At 37.6% G+C, this 17,221-nt stretch overlaps 1 protein-coding gene across 9 annotated transcripts in view; it reads right to left on the reverse strand.

Annotated features, from left to right (window-relative positions):
* Hmbox1 (homeobox containing 1) overlaps nucleotides 1-17,221 on the reverse strand; it is an 86,123-nt gene that overhangs the window by 67,618 nt on the left and 1,284 nt on the right. The gene's annotated exons all lie outside the window — the stretch shown is intronic.

A 17,221-nucleotide genomic window follows, 5' to 3' on the forward strand; every position in this document is an offset into this window, starting at 1 on the left:
TACCACACTGCTTTGACAAAGAACTATAGCACATACTGGACTTACAGAAATTCTTGCCTTGCTCCTAACCATAGGAGGAAAGCATTCAGTCTTTCACCATTAAGTATGATAAAGTTTTAGGTATTTGGCAAATACTTTATTTTATCATCTTAAGGAAGCTTTTTTTTAAAGTGCTTAGAATAGTTTGTTTTTAAATCATGAGCCAAATTTTCCTGTGTTTACTGAAATGATTATAAGTTTTTCTACTTCAGTCTGGTTTGTGTTTTTTTTTTTTTTTGCCAGTCCTGGGGCTTGAACTCAGGGTCTAGGCACTGTCCCTGAGCTTCTTTTGCTCAAGGCCAGCTCTGTCACTTGAGCCACAGTGCCACTTCCAGCTGTTCCTGTTTATATGGTACTGAGGAATCAAACGCAGGGCTTCACGCATGTTAGCCAAGCACTACCACTAAGCCACATTCCCAGATCCCAGTCACATTTTTTTACCTTATATATATCATGATGTATTAACTTGTTACTACATACTGGGTTACTATATACTGTTAATTTACTTACCATTTCCTGATATTTTATTAAAGGTTTTATTCCTAAGGAATAGTGGCCAACAGATTTCCTTGTCTACATCTTTGACTTGGAATTGGAGTAATTCCAGCCTTGTATCAATTGAGATGTGTTCCTAACCTATTTTCTAAAAGAGTACAATTGGCATTGTTTCTTCTTTAAATGTTTGGAGAACTAGGGGTTTCGTGGTAGAGTGCTTGCCTAGCATGCATGAAGCCCTGGGTTCATTTCCTCAGCACCGCATAAACAGAAAAAGCCAGAAGTGGTGCTGTGGCTCAAGTGGTAGAGTGCTTGCCTTGAGCAAAAAGGAAGCCAGGGACCGTGCTCAAGCTCCAGGATTGGCAACAACCACAAAAAATGTTTGGAGAACTGATCACAAAATCATCTTTCTTCATAGGAAGTTTTTAAACTATAAATTTAGTTACTTTAACAGACACAGGGGTTGTCTACTTATCTCATTTTCCAATTTTAAAGCAAGGTTTCAGTGTTTAGCCCAGGCAGCTCTTGAGCTTGCAATCCTACTGTCTCAGCCTTCCAGACACTAAGGTTACAGGCATGCACCACAATATTGTGTCCATTGATCTAAGGTGTCAAATTCGCTGGCATAATACTTGGTATTTTACTATACTATATTTTTCACTACACAGCCAAGGCTAGTCTTGAAGTAGATGGAGCCCACACTGGCCTCAAACTTCCTGCCTCTTGAGGTTACAGATGTGTACCACCAGGCACCCAGCTTCTAATTATTCTTTTAATGTTTGCAGTATTTGTTGAGATATCTCCTCTTTTATTCCAGATACTGACTTTTTATTCTTGCTCACTCTGCCTAAAGATCTGTCTATTTATTAGTTCTTTTTCACGGCTATTGGTTTCATTATTTTTCCTGCTGGTTTTCTATTTCACTGGTTACCAATTTCTAATTATTTCTCTCCCTCAGTTTACTGTGTTTAATTTGACCATATTAATTTTGTTTCTTAAGCAAAAAACAAAACAAAACAAAAAAACACCTCAGATCATTGATTTGAGTCTTATTAGTTCACAGGTCTCTGTGACTCACATGAGAAGAGGTGAACTTAAGAAAACTGACAGATGATCAAGAGATCATGGTCTTCTTCTACAATAAGGCTCAAATCAGTTCAGACTTTGGGGGCCTGGGACGAGCATTTTTATATGAGGACATGAGTTGTGGTGATTGAGGGGTGGACTGCAGTAGGTTATTTTCATAGATGTCAAAATAATTGCTTCCTTACAATGTAATTTTGTTCTTCCTATCCAGAGAGAGGACAGTAGTTTGACTGGACTTGGGCTTGCTTTTAGTAACAGAATGTGGCCAGAACTGAGGTTATTACTTCCAAACTTAAACCTCAAGCCTCTGCTGGCTTCAGCTTTTCAATTCCTTAGAAAGCTATCCAAGGTCATCATATAAAGAAGAGGATCTAGTTATTCAAAGCTGTGAAGACATGCATATCTCAACTAGAAAACACATATTGAGGTCATTCAAGCATTACAGTATTTTAAAGTAGAATTTGTCTCGCCATAGAGAAGGCATCTATAAATTAGACTCAGATGAAAGTGGGTCTGTAGTTAGGCAACTAACAAATACCAGAATGTGAAAGAGCTAGAGAACAACTCTGGCTTCTTGATTTGGTTCTTGATTAAGTAACTACACTGCAAGCACTTCTATTTCAAGTAGCAATATTAATCCTATTAGTGCTTTGAAATTATCCAACAATTACAAATGTATAATAAATAAAAGATTAAAAACCAGGCCTGGGGGTATAGCATAGTTCATTGAAGATTACTTGGCTAGCATGTATAAAATTCTGAGTTCTATTCCTATCATATGTCCACATACACATACATATACAAACACAAAAACCAGCACTCTATCTGGATTTCATTTTCAGTCTGGTCCTTTAAGGCTCATCACTTCTATGCTTACTATTTTAGTTTTTCTCTATCTGCTATGTGGATGTTGGCATCTGTTTTTTTCTCCTGTCTGGTTTCTCTCCTTTTTGTAATTTGTAGAAACTTTGTTTACACATCAATTGCAGAGAGCTCCCTTAAATTCTAGACCTTCTCAGTGGGAGCATTTAATACACAACTAAGTACTTTTCCATATTTTGTCCTCCACCACCTTGCCACTGGGGGGGGGGGGGAACAGCTTCAAGGGAGTTTCTTATCACTTGATATACAGTTGAGATTTTACTATACTTTATATATAAAGTATACACATTGTATTTCACATTACCTAACCCAAACCAACTTCCAGAGACAAGTGGTGAAACACTGCCCATTTGACATAAAAGCATTTGTTACTTTTCATTAATAAAAGAAAAATTTGTATTTCAGACATATGTGACATTCAAAGTCTTATTCTTATTGATTCACTTATTTAAAAGTCCTTATAAGTTCTGCTAATAAGCATTTCTACAATACTTTTGGCACTCAACACAAAAAAATTTTCTTGAGTATTATTTCTATCTACCATGCCATGTACACTAAAAAACACACATTTGATAGTAATTGTTATTTAGTCATTATTAGTATCACTATAACTATTAGTCACTCCTTGTTATTTAGTTATTTTAGTATCACTGTAACTATTAGAGTCACTCCAGTTAAGCTCCTTTACATAATTAAAAGCACAATTACAAAACGATGTGGCATTGTCTTCATCTTAGCCAAAACTTAATGGAATAACTTAAACTGCAGTACAACCACATTATGTAATACTTTGTAAACGTAGGCAAGAATGAAGTTCTCTCTGTACCGAAAAATATACAGTCATCAAAAAGGCGCAAAAAATATTTTTTTTCTGAATAGGACCCCAACTACCTAGAAAGAGCAAGAACGGACAGATAGGACTGCATCCAGTTAAAGTTTCTGCAAAGCAGAAAAAGTACAAAGTTACCAAAACAAGGGACAACTTACAGACTCCTCACTATCAACAGATAAGATTAATATCCAGAATATAAAAAGAGCTAAACAAAAATAACAGGACAAGAATAAATAACCCAATTTTTAAATGGGAAAATGAACTGAACTAAAAGATCTCAGAAAAAGACATACAAATGTCTAATACACAAAGACATGTTCAAAATCCTTAGCCATAAAATCAAAATTACACTAGGATTCCACCGCACTCTAGTCACAATGGCAATCATGAAAAAAACAACAACAAATGGATGCAAGGAGGTGGGGTACAATGAATCTATGTTGGTTGGGATGTAAGCTACTGTAACCACGACAGAAATTTGTGTAGTTTTCCTGAAAAAAATTAAAATAGATTTAGCCTAAGATTCTACCATACTCCTTTTGGGAACACACCCAGAGAAGTGTAAATTCCTGAATACCCATATTTATTGGAGCTCTGGATAGTGCTTAGGTAGGCCCTGAGTTCAAGCCCCAAGACTGGCAAAAAGAAAGGGAGGGGAGGGAAGAAAGGAAGGAAAACCTAGTATGTGGAATATTACACAGCCATAAAGAAAACTGAAATTATGTCACTGGCCAAAAAAAAAAAAAAAAAGGATGGAACTGGAAATCATTTTGAACAAGTTAAACAAAGCTCATAAAAGCCAAATGTTTTTGCTCACTTGTGAAATCCAGACCTAAAAGATTAAAATATTCATAGACACCTATGTATTCACACACACACACACACACACACACACACACGAGAAAGAAAGAGAGGGAGAGAACAGGATTATAACTATGGGATTGATTAGAGTAAAAATGGAAAGGGGAAGAGGAAATGAAAATGTAGGGTGAGAATAGCAAAATACATTCTATGAGTATAGCATAAAACATCTCACTGAAAACTCAAACAGTAGAGGGGTAGGGGGAATAGAAAAAGAAAGAATAATAGATTATTCTAATTAAAGTAGAAGATATGCAACTGTGAAATATCATAGTGCAATTAGTATATGGTAACAAAATGAATAAGTAAAATACGCCCCATTGGAGATTGGATAGAGAAGGTGAGGGAGGTTAAAAAAGAGGTACATATGTCTGCATTTTTGAAAATAGAATGGTGAAATTGTTCTAGGATAAATGAAGAAGAATGCTAGCAGGGATGAGATTGATCAGGGTGCATTGTAAGCATGTGTACAAGAGTCATAATGAAGCCCCTCCTTGTTTTGTTTTGTTTTTTTTGTTTTTGTTTTTTTTTTTGGCCAGTCCTGGGCCTTGAACTCCAGGCCTGAGCTCTGTCCCTGGCTTGTTTTTGCTCAAGGCTAGCACTCTGCCGCTTGAGCCACAGCGCCACTTCTGGCCATTTTCTATATATGTGGTGCTGAGGAATCGAACCCAGGGCATACAAACCCAGGGTATACGAGGCAAGCACTCTTGCCACTAGGCCATATTCCCAGCCCCAAACCCCTCCTTATACAACTGATATAGGTTAATAAAAATCTTTGGTAAAAAATAGTGTTGAAATCTTAGCCAAAGCACCAAGGCAAGATAAAGAAATAAAGAAGATAAGACAACCAGAAAAGTCAAATTATCCCTATTTGCCAATGATATAATCTTATATTTAAAAGACACTAAAGAGGACACCAAAAAACTATCGTTTTGATCATTTCAGCAAAGTATTAAGCTATAAGATGAACATACAAAAATTAGTATCTTTTCTCAAGATTTTCAACAAGGAGCAATGCAAAAGAAATGAAGAAAACAATCTCATTCACAATAACCTCAAAAAAGGAAAGAAAATCTAAGTATAAACCAAACCAATAATATGAAAGGTGTTCACAAGGCGAACTATAAAAACTCAATAAAAGAACTGAACAAAAACTAAAAGTCCTTCTCTGCTCAACATGAATCAGTGTTGTGAAAATGGCCATAACTGAAAGTCATCTACATATGCAATGCAATCTCATCAACATTCAAAGCACTTCAGAACTAAAAAGAGAAAATTCTAAATAAAATTAAATCTATACTGGAAGTACAAAAGATCCCAAATAGCAAAGGCAGTCCTGGCCATGGCCGGGAGGAGAGGGAAGGAACAATGCTAGAGCCGAGCCCTCACAATGACCAATTTCAAATTGTACTACAGAGCCATGGTAATAAAAACAGCATAGTAATGGCACAAATCACAAACTTGTAAACCAATGGGAGAGAAAAGAGGGCCCAGAGCTAAACCCACATAGATGCAGACTCTCATCCTCAAACTCCAGTACTGCCAAAAATAATAACAGTATAGACCAAACAAGATGTTCATATTTTCATTTGGAAATACAAATCATACTTATATCAATATGAAGCAAATAGTTCATGCCAGTTAATTAAATCAGGCAATATAATAACCAAATCATATTCCTGTTACTTAAAGAGCTCACTAAGAGCTTCATAATTCAGGGGTCATTAAACTGCTGGAAGACGCAGGACAAAAGTAGAAGAGAAGTAACCTGAGGACCAAGAGACAGGGAATAGCCTGGAGGTTTCTAAGATACATCTCTAGCACTGAGGCACACAAATCACTGTCTACCTAAATCATTTCATATTGTGTGAGAATGCTGAATACATACTACAAAATAAAGTAATAATAACAAAAAGACATAAAATGAATTACGGTGAAAAAATAAAAACCTACCTACAAAAAATGGTTATTCAAATCCCCCATGTTCCATCCCAAATCTGCAGAATTTGACTGTAATTAATCAATGTTGTCTTTATCAGTATCAGTGAGAACAAAAAATCCTGGACATAAAAGGTTGTGGTGGCTCACACCTGTCATCCTAGCTACTCAGAAGGCTGAAATCTGAGAATCATAGTTCAAAGCTAGCCCAGACAGGAAAGTTCATCAGACTCTTATCTCCAATAATACACAAAAAAGCCAGAAGTGGAGCTGTGGCTCAAGTGGTAGAGCAGCAGCCTAGAGAAAAAAAAGCTCAGGGGCAGTGCCCAGGCCCTGAGTTCAAGCCCCAGGGACACCCCTCCTCCTGCAAGCCTCCCCTCCCCCCTACACAAAAGGACATAAGAAACCTGAGTTCTGTCCTGGACTACATATGAAGAGCTTGTCTCAAGAAACAAAAACAGGAGAAATGTTTTAGTAAAAGGTAGAGACTGGGTTATGGGGTTTAATGTATGAAAATCTAAATGAAGGCAATCCAGAAACACAGAAGATATAGAAATAAGTCTCCTTAAAGCAGAATTGCTTAATGGCGTGAAAGGCCAGTTGGTAGTGGCTCTGAAACATACACACAATATCATTACGTGCATTTCCTAAGCAGAGTATATGCTTATTATTAGCATGTAAGAGGCTGTATCCAATCTCATGAGTGAATGAATGAATGAATAACCAAACACATGAAGGGGATTAGGACACAGAAAACTAATTTCTAGGCATGCGTCTCTGATTATTTCAAATAATCAAGGTCCTCTAAAACTTGGCACCAAGGGTGAAGAGCATTATGTTCTGTCAAAGGGCATCACTGGCATGGCTGATGTCCTTTCTCTCCACCATGCCTCCACAAATCGCACCAATCAAGTGAGACAACTTTTATTTGTAATCTAAAATTGCTTACACATTGTTTTGTTTTTACTTCAATTCTTGGACTTTTGGTTTTTTAAGTCAACTATGCAACTTGTGGGCAGGGACAGGCAAGGGGATGAAAGTGAAGGAAGCAGTGACATTGTCCCAAAAGAATTGTACTTCTTACCACCCAGCTTAAGAAATGGTAACCCCTCTGTACAACACATTAATGATAACAATAAAACCCTATTATTGAGAACAAATATTTCCAATGCTGACTCCCCCGTCCCTCCTTACTCCAAAAAACTCGTTTAGTTTCTTACAGCTCCAGTGGAAGTCCTTGGCTGAACGCAACAGCTATGAAAATCAATCTATGCTCTCTAGGTCCCCGTCCCCCTTCCATACAAACTGACATGGGAGGCTAAAGCGGCTCCATTCTCATACACTCCACTGTGTGCCAACCAAGAATAGGGTGGGCTCTTCTTTCACTGTATACCAGTTGTTCTTGCAACTGTGGGATTTAATTACACATTATCTAAACTAACAAAATGAAGTGTGAAGACTTGTTTCTAAAAAAAAATGTTACAAAACATGGGTTAAATGTTTTAGTACAAATTAGGATGGTTTACTCAAAAAGGAAAAGTGTTATTGAATTTAATGTGGGTGAACCTACTAGAAAAGACTTGGGAAAACAAGAGACTAAGATATGACTCTCTGATTTTAAGTGTCTAGGATTTTCCTTCATTTTAAAGAAATCATAACTTGAAATCATAAACGGTACATTCACTGTGGAATGGCTTATGCATGAAAATCTTACACAGAGCGCAAATCTATGAATTCATACACTGGAAAATGCCCTTGGGCCCTAGGACCAAGTTTCTGGACCCCAGCACCACTGACACTTTGGGTGAGAGAATTTCTTTGGAGTGTGGATAAAGTATCATGTGAGTTGAATAATGTTTAATTTGTTTAATATTAGGACTTTTTTTTTTTTTGGCAAGGACTTTTGTTGTTTTTTGCTGGTGCTAGGATTTGAACTCAAGGCCTGGGCAGTGTCCCTTAGCTTTTATGCTTAAGGCTGGTGCTCTACCACTTGAGCCACAGCTCCACTTCTGGCATTTTGGTGGTCAATTGGAGACAACAGCCTTCTCAACTTTTCTGAGCCACTTGGCTTCAAACCATGATTCTCAGATCTCAGTCTCTTGACTAGTTAGGATTATGGGCATGAACCACTGGTGCACTTGGCTTCTAATAAGTTGTTTTTTTTTGTTTTTGTTTTTATGGTTTTTACTATTCCAACTTTGTTTTTATTAATGAGTCACTACTAGTTTCAATGAAGTCATTTAAGATGGCTTAATACTTAACAGGAAGACAAAACACAATCCTTTAACAGGTAAAGTACCAAATAAGAAGTTAACTTTATATATAGTGATTCTTATCTCTTCATTATTTTTTTCCTTCGCTCAAAAAAAAAAGACAGAGAAACACAGGGACTACTGTATAAATTAGCACAAGAAGAGAGGGAAGGCAGAGAAAAAAGACCAAAGGAGATAACTAGAAACCATTTCTAGATGGACAAAGTTTATTATCTTTGGCCAACTTAAATCTTCACAACAATGCTTACTACAGGACTATTCAACACCAGTCAAAAGAGATTCTTACTTGTACACAAATGCCAGAGATTTTCAATGTATACTAGTAAGAAAATGGCTATAGTAAGCAATGGTTCACTCATAAACAACACAACAAAAACCTATGGTATGTCTTTATGCATATTTATGTATATATATACATATATATTGCAGCATATTTATATCACCATCAAGTAAGCATTACAGAATATAATTTTCACATTCAAAGAACAATAACTAAGAGTAGATCAAATTATTAATATTATTGTCTTTGGTATAACTGATTGCCTTTTTTATAATTGCCACAGCAATATTTCCACCAGGAAGGAGCCTGACCACTGTTCCTATGGAGGCAGAATCTGTAAGTTAGGCAGCGCGAGTGGCTCATGTCTGTAACCCTAAAGGACTGTGGTTTTAGGCAGTCCTAAAACAACTCCTAAACTGACAGGTGAGTGCAATGGTAAGCAACTGCAATTTTAAGCCATGTGGGAGGTTGAGTTCCAGACAAGTTTAGGAGAAAAGTCCAAGGCACTCTATCTCAACAGAAAGATGCTGGGCATGGGTGCACCCACCTGTCAGCCTAGCTTGGATATGAAACCTAAAACAGGCAGATTATTGTCCAGGTGTGCATCTGGGCAAGAAGCATGGCACTATCTCACAAAGAACCAGACCAGAAAAGTACTAGAGGTGTGGCTTAGCACTAGGGTTGCCTGCTCAGCAATCATGAGAATCTGAGTTCAAACTACTGTATAGCCAACAACGGCAACCAAAAAAAGGAAAGAAAAGCAGAGGAGGCGGAGTCTCTGCTCCCTTGTAGGCCTCCAAGATTACATCTGTCAGTAAAATGCTGCCCACTAACAATGAAGTTTCCAAGGTTAGCTAGCAAAAAGCAATAGGCCTGGATGCCTGGCTTTCTTTCCCAGCTGGGACACTATGCTTTGGTCCTCGGAGGTACTATAAACTGGTTTTGTTTTGTTTGTTGTCTTGAAGAGCTGAGGACCAAACTCATGGCCCTGTACTTGCTAAGCAAGTGCTCTTCCATTGAGCTAAATTGCCAGCCCCTACTTAACTATTTTATATACTTTATCTCCAAGATTTCCTGCTGTCCTGGTAAAAAGGGGGTAGGGTTGGGAGAAATGAGGTTATCCTCACTCAGAAGACAGGGAAACTAAAATTTCTACATTACTTTCACTTATCTACCTCAATCATTCTTAATCACTGCCTTTGGAATCAGCATTTTATAGCCAAATACATAATTGAGGGTATTGGATACAGTAATCTATCTAGTACTAAAGGTCCCAGATCAGAGAAAGTACTGGAGCAATAATAATCCATGTGTTCTGTGGAGGCTGGGCTTCACGGTTTTCTTTCTGATCCTACCATAACTAAACTGTGAGCTTTCTGAAGGCTAGGCCTATGTTCTACATAATAATGCATTCAATATTGGTTAGATGGCTGAGAATTAATAAACGAACTGTGAAAATGAAAGTGGGAGTGGAAAGAATCCAGACAGTTCCAGTCAATAGGACATTCAAGGACCTAACATTTTAATTATCCAATTCAAACACATGAAATGGAAACTAAAATGTTGCAAGTATGAAAACAAAGGTGAAAATATACAGGAGCAAAGTAGTTTATTTGAACTAACAACTACTTCTAATAGAGAAAACTCCTTAGGAATAGGAAAATAAGATGCTAGTGAAAGAGGAAAGAAAATGTTGGAGAAGCTTTAAAAAGCAAAGAAAGGGTTGGGAACAGGGCTTAGTGCTAAGACTGCTTGCCTAGCATGGGTTCAATTCCTCAGCACCACATAAACAAAAAAGACTGGAAATGTCATTGTGGGCTTAAGTGGTAGAGTGGTAGCCTTGAGCAAAAAGGAAGCCAGGGACAGTGCTCAGATCTTGAGTTCAAGCCCCAGGACTGGCAAAAAAAAAAAAAAAGGGAATTGTTTTTTAAAGCAAAGGAACTAAAAATGATCAAATAGCATAATCAGAACTGCGATACAGTTAGCACTGCTAGATGAATATTATCTTGCAAGTGCTGTACACCATGGAATAGGATAGGGAAGAGGCAGGAAGGCCATCTGAGAATTGATGGGCATGGCACTACAGATACAAAAAAGAATGAGCCTCTCATATAATGACCAAAGAACCAGCAGACCACTGACAAACAGATGGGAGAAAGAGAGAGAAATAGAGAAAAGTAGGTACCAACAGGTAATTTAAAGGCTTAAAATCTAGGTACAAAGACCAGAGATTGTTTTGGCAAGACAAGAAAAGTATGATGAAAAGACTTGGATAAAAATAATTTTAATTAGGGGAAATAGGTGTTAACATCAAATGCAAGACCTTACCACAAGGAAAGTTGAGGAAAAAAGTAGAGAAAAAATTAGCTAGAATGGAATTATTTGCAATGTATTGTTTCTCAAAAAACAATCTGTAAACTTATTTTTTTCTTTAAGCTAATCCCCTTGCAACAAGTCTGAAATACATATGACATGAACTCGCCATCAACCTGATACATTTTCATGAGCACTATCAAGACCAAACTAAAGTCAGCATAGTTATCATTTTAATCATCTAATACAGATTCTAACATTAGGCAAGAGGACCATGAGTTTGGGCCAGCCTAAGCTACATAAAAGTTGCAGGAAGCCTGGGCTATACAATGAGAGCTGGTTTCAAAAATAAACATACAAAAATAAAGAAAAGGGGCTGGGAATATGGCTTAGTGGCAAGAGTGCTTGCTTGCCTCATATACATGAAGCCCTGAGTTCAATTCCTCAGCACCACATATATAGATAAAAGCCAGAAGTGGCGCTGTGGCTCAAGTTGGGCAGAGTGCTAGCCTTGAGCAAAAAGAAGCCAGGGCTCAGGCCCTGAGTTCAAGCCCCAAGACTGGATAAATAAATAAATAAAATATAAAAATAAACACTTCATGCTTTTAAGTAATTTTAATCATAGAAAATTCCAAAGTTATTGTTAAATTTCAGGAAGCTTAATGAGTGGTAATACGATTCCTCATTTCAATAAGGCTTGTCGATATTTAGATTTTTGTTGTTGTTAGACTGGGTTTTTTTTTTTTTTTTTGGCCAGTCCTGGGCCTTGGACTCAGGGCCTGAGCACTGTCCCTGGCTTCTTCCCGCTCAAGGCTAGCACTCTGCCACTTGAGCCACAGCGCCGCTTCTGGCCGTTTTCTGTATATGTGGTACTGGGGATTCGAACCTAGGGCCTCGGGTATCCGAGGCAGGCACTCTTGCCACTAGGCTATATCCCCAGCCCCATAGACTGGGTTTTGAACTCAGAGCTTTGCACTTGCTAGGCAGGTGCTCGAACAACTTGAGACACACCCCTTTCCTTCCTACTTTTTATGTTTGTTTTTAGATAAGGTCTCCAAATTTTGCCTGGGCTGGCCTTAGACCACAACTCTCCCACTTCTCCTCCCCAAGCAGCTGGAATCACAGGCATGTGCAACTGTGCCTGGCTCAATATTATTTAAATTCTTATAACAAAAATGTGTAACAGCGGGCTGGGGATATAGCCTAGTGGCAAGAGTGCCTGCCTCGGATACACGAGGCCCTAGGTTCGATTCCCCAGCACCACATATACAGAAAACGGCCAGAAGCGGCGCTGTGGCTCAAGTGGCAGAGTGCTAGCCTTGAGCGGGAAGAAGCCAGGGACAGTGCTCAGGCCCTGAGTCCAAGGCCCAGGACTGGCCAAAAAAAAAAAAAAAAAATGTGTAACAGCAATTTTCATAAAACATTTACATATATGCCAGAAGACCAGAAGAATTTCTGGCATACTACAAAACACTACAGCTCCACTAATAGTTATCTTTTCTTATTAGTTATACTGACAAAGCAACAGAACTTATGAAAAGAAAAAAATGTTCAATCTTTGTGGTGATGAAATACTTGACTTGATTCTACCTATGTGAAAAATGGAACAGTACTATACACATACATTGTATCAATGTTGATTTCCTGATTTTTTTCTTGTCTTGTTTCATTTTGTGGTAATGGGGATTGAATTCAGGGTGTGTGCATGGTGGACAACTGCTCTAGCAGTGAGTAATGACCTCATCATGTCTGTCCTACCCTGCCCTTCTTGGTTTTAATACTGTACTTAGGTTAGGTAAGATGTGATCAATAAGAGAAATTGCGTGAAAGGTACAGTGCTCGTGTTAATATTTTTACAACTTCCTATTTTGAATGAATCTACAGTATGATCCTATGAAGTTAGTACCATTTTTATTCCCATTCTACAAATGAGGGAACTGAGATACACATTTCAAATTACTTGTCATGTAATGTCAGAACCTGAGATTTGGACACTTTTTAAAAACTTTGGACTTGTCTGGAAAGAACACAGGCAGAATGACTAAAAGTTTGCATTTATCTGAAAGGCTGCAGGATTACAGGAAAAGTATGGCTGACAATCAAATTCACATTTTATTTTGGCAAGATCCCACAGGTACAAGTGTAGAATGACTAATGAAAAAAGCTGAATACAACAAGATTAGCTAAGAGACTGATGTAATTAAGTCAGAAACAATGAATTAAGAGAACTGCAATAAAATGAAAACAAAGTGAATATCTACAAAGAGTGGGAAATCAAGTTGATTTCATGACTTGGGGAGACAGGGTTTCAAGGCTTGACTCTCTAGGCCCAAGGCAAGAGCTTCAAATTTCAACCACACGACCATCTTATCAAAATCTTAAGGCAAATACACAGGTTCAGTACTAAGTCACCCTCCCTGCAGAGAACATGTGACCTTCTCTCTGTAAAACCTGTGACTTTATATTAAAGTTAGTCACTTGGCAACTTCACACTAGTTGTTTAGCATGCATAAGGCTTTTAGAGTTATTACATTTCCAATGCACTATATGTGGGTCATCAGTGGATACAAAATGAACAGGAAAGCTACAGAGAATATAGCCAGTATAGAGAATTCAGTAATTGTTTTAATCATAATCAGCATTTCATACATTTAAGGAAAACCTAGATGCCCTTCCTTGGAGTGGAATCATTTTCTCTCTTACAAGGAAGGAGTCAAACACAGTAACTGACCATGTCAGAGTTAAATGAGACTACTGTTATCTTTTTCCTTTTGTTCACAAAGGCCAAAAAATAAAAAATAAAAACACTGTCCTTAGAGTTAAAGACCTGCAAAACACTACACCAGGATTATAGCCACTAGAAATGCTTACTGTACCTTCTAGTTTATTATCACAGGGTAAAATTATCCTAAAGCCAGGTCCTTCCAGTAAGAGATTGCTCCTTCCTGTAAAGTTTTCAAGCAAAGGATAGTAAACTTCCAAATTCTAAGGCAATGTAATGTGTTTAAAATAGACGCCAACAGGTAGTTGCGTGTGTGTGTGTGTGTGTGTGTGTGTGCGCGTGCGCTGGGGAGTCAAGCACTCTATCACTGAGCTACAACTCCAGCCAATGAAAAGTTTCACATCACATAATTACTTAGAAACAGCTTTACTCTGCACATATAGCAGATTCTAAGTCTAGTAAAGGCTAAAGAATAGTTGCACCTAGGAATTTAAGTTACATATTAATTAGCATTATTTTGAGAAAACTTTCAAATTGACAGTTCATATTTTCAGAAAACTGTGTTATAATCTGATAAAATAATGGTTTATAGAGAAAGTGAAAATTGCTAAGGTGTCTATAATGCAGACAGAATGGTTCCTGAGATGTGTGGCTCGGATTGACTTTTATGAGATATACGTTTAATAGATACATAAAGAAACACAAAAAGCAGGTACACAAAACAGGCAAATAAAACAGAATACATTTTCACTGAACACTTTCATCTACAAATGTTCATCTTTTTTAAAAGCTGAGTTAATATACCAACTTTCATTTATGAAAAATAATATTCTAGGATAAATTTCTAATTCCCAAGAGAAATAAGTTTAAAGAAGTGCATACAAAAAGTAATGGAATCAAGAGCTGCAATAAAATGAACAGAAAAAGCAAACAGGCTTTTACTGGAAACCTAGTAGCCATCTGATATATTAAAAGTCTGGATGGACTGAAGTAAGAAATCAAGATGGAAACTCCCAATGGGTTCAATAGGTACTGAAAAAAAATATACAATGGAATTCCAATCAATAGTTGATACAAAAACTGTCAGATGAAACAATGAGAGATTTGTTGTAATAGATCTTACAACTTAAAAATACTAAATCATTATGTTTATATTACTAATGCTGAAACTAAAGGTTTGGGCTGAAAGACTAAAATCTGCCAAACAGTGAAAAGGAAGCCTCACTAAGGCCTTCAGCCTAAAGCAAAGGTTCCTTTCCTTGATGAACACTTGTGACTAAATAGCATTCAATGTACATGATACACAAGACCGGGAATAGACTGGTTAGAAAAACAGCTAGATTTCCAACTTCCCTTAAGACAGGCACCATTTCTAAAAGCAGTCATATGAAAATAAATGCATCTTCACAGTTACAGGATGAAATTTTAAGCTGGACAGGCACCATTGCCCTGGTTTTCTATTTTTTTCACAAACTGTAAGAATTCTACATGCTGGGAATATTTTATGTTTTAACCTGCAGTAAAAGCTTTATATCACTTTAATGCCCTAGTGCTTAAAATGCAACAGAATCAGCCCAATGAAGGCAAAGAATATATTTGGCTTACGTATAATGAATGATTTTGACCCAACTATTAGCCAGAAAAACTCTAATGAATTTCCCAGTAAATAATTTAGCATTTCCAGAGGTGAAAATAAAAAGCAATTTTGAGGGATGGGAAGATGAAACAGAAAACAATTTTAGTTTTGTATTTCCCAAATAATTGTTAAACACTTTTATCTTCCACAAAAAATGGCACTATATTATGTAGTTACATAAAGCTTTTCCTCCAGATTTTGCAAAGTAGAATTTCAGATCACAATAAAGCTTAAAACAGGTAATGCCAGACATCACGGTCTCTAGCAAACCAAAGGCTCAGCTCTGGAATATCATATTCTATATTTTTAATTCAAGACTTAGAATGCTTATTCTATTCAAGTCAATCTGTCTACTTATCTACCTACCTATTTTTCCTACCTCTTATGCTTATATGATAAGGAAAACCTGCCATTATTAGAACTAGCCCAATCCTGCCATTATCAGAACTAGGTCAATTTGGTAAGGAAAAGCCTGTTATTGCCAGAACCAGCTTGACCAGAACTAGCTTGACCTTTATGCTTCAAGTAACTTTCTAGAAACAGTAACCCTTAGGGTAAACCAAAACTCAAAACACTTGTGCTCTAAAACCCAGAACTAAAACCTGAAACCCAACTGCTATAAAAGGATTGTACTCCTGTTGGTGAGGGCTCAGACTTTGGAGTAGGAACTCCTCTGGGCCTGCCAGTGTAATAAACCCGAGTTCTCCAACTTCTGCCCTGAGTATTTCCAACAACAATACCTTATCACTCTGAATGACCAACTGCAGAAACTTCAAAGGTTATAAAATTACATAGTATATCTATGTGACTTTCAGTTTTTATGGAATCTAAACCGTCTCACACTTCTAAGTGGCATACTCAAGAGTGGATAAGTTCTGTACAAAGTAGGTAAATACATTAAACTACCCACAGTCTACACAGAAATTATGCCAATTTCTTTAGTTATTCAAAAAGTTATGACACTAAAAAAAGTCACCAAAGGGTTATCAAAGTATAAAAAGGAAAGATCCTAAATTCTCCTGGTGTTAAAGACTGTAAGAAAGAAGAGATATTGATTTCCTCCTCCATTCTTTTTTTTAGCTGTAATAGAAAATGTTTTTAAAAAATCAAATTTCCCAGATTTGACTTACAGACACAATTCAACGAGGTCTAGCAAATTAGTTGTGCAATTATCCCAAGTGTAACAGTGTAACAGAAATCATTACAAACCAGATGAGATAATTACCTGTGGCATAAATGCAACACAAATGCAGGTCCTTTCTCTATAATGCTGCATTTTATACTAAAACCACAAAAAGCACAACCGAATTATTAGTATAAACTGGATTGAAAAGGCACAGGAGATAGTCTACCAAAAAGAGAAGAAGGAGGGAAGGAAAGGAAGGAAGGAGAAAAGAAGGGAAGGAAGGAGGGAGGAAGGGAAGGAAGGAGGGAAGAAGGAAGGAGGGAGGAAGGGAAGGAAAGAGGGAAGAAAGGAGGGAAGAAGGCAAGGAGGGAGGAAGGGAAAGAGGGAAGAAGGAAGGAGGGAGGAAGGGAAGGAAAGAGGGAAGAAAGGAGGGAAGAAGGCAAGGAGGGAGGAAAGGAAGGAAGGAGGGAAGGAGGGAAGGAGGAAGGGAGGAAGGAAGGCAGGCTAAACCTACAAGATTCCAGAGGCATGAACTAGTCCTGTCACAGTTCCCTGTATGACACATGGGTGGCTTTTTTAAAAATAAAGCTCCGGACTAAAACCAGCGATCACTTCGTGCCATTAACTTCCCCTGGAGTGGTATCTTCACTTCCAGCTGCGTTTTCCCCTCCACTCACCCAGCGCTTCCTCACCGCTCCAGATCGGCTTTCAGGCGGCAGTGCGAGGCACAACAGGGTG

The sequence above is a fragment of the Perognathus longimembris genome, chromosome 21 (assembly GCF_023159225.1).
Source record: "Perognathus longimembris pacificus isolate PPM17 chromosome 21, ASM2315922v1, whole genome shotgun sequence".
NCBI classification, from domain to species: domain Eukaryota; kingdom Metazoa; phylum Chordata; class Mammalia; order Rodentia; family Heteromyidae; genus Perognathus; species Perognathus longimembris.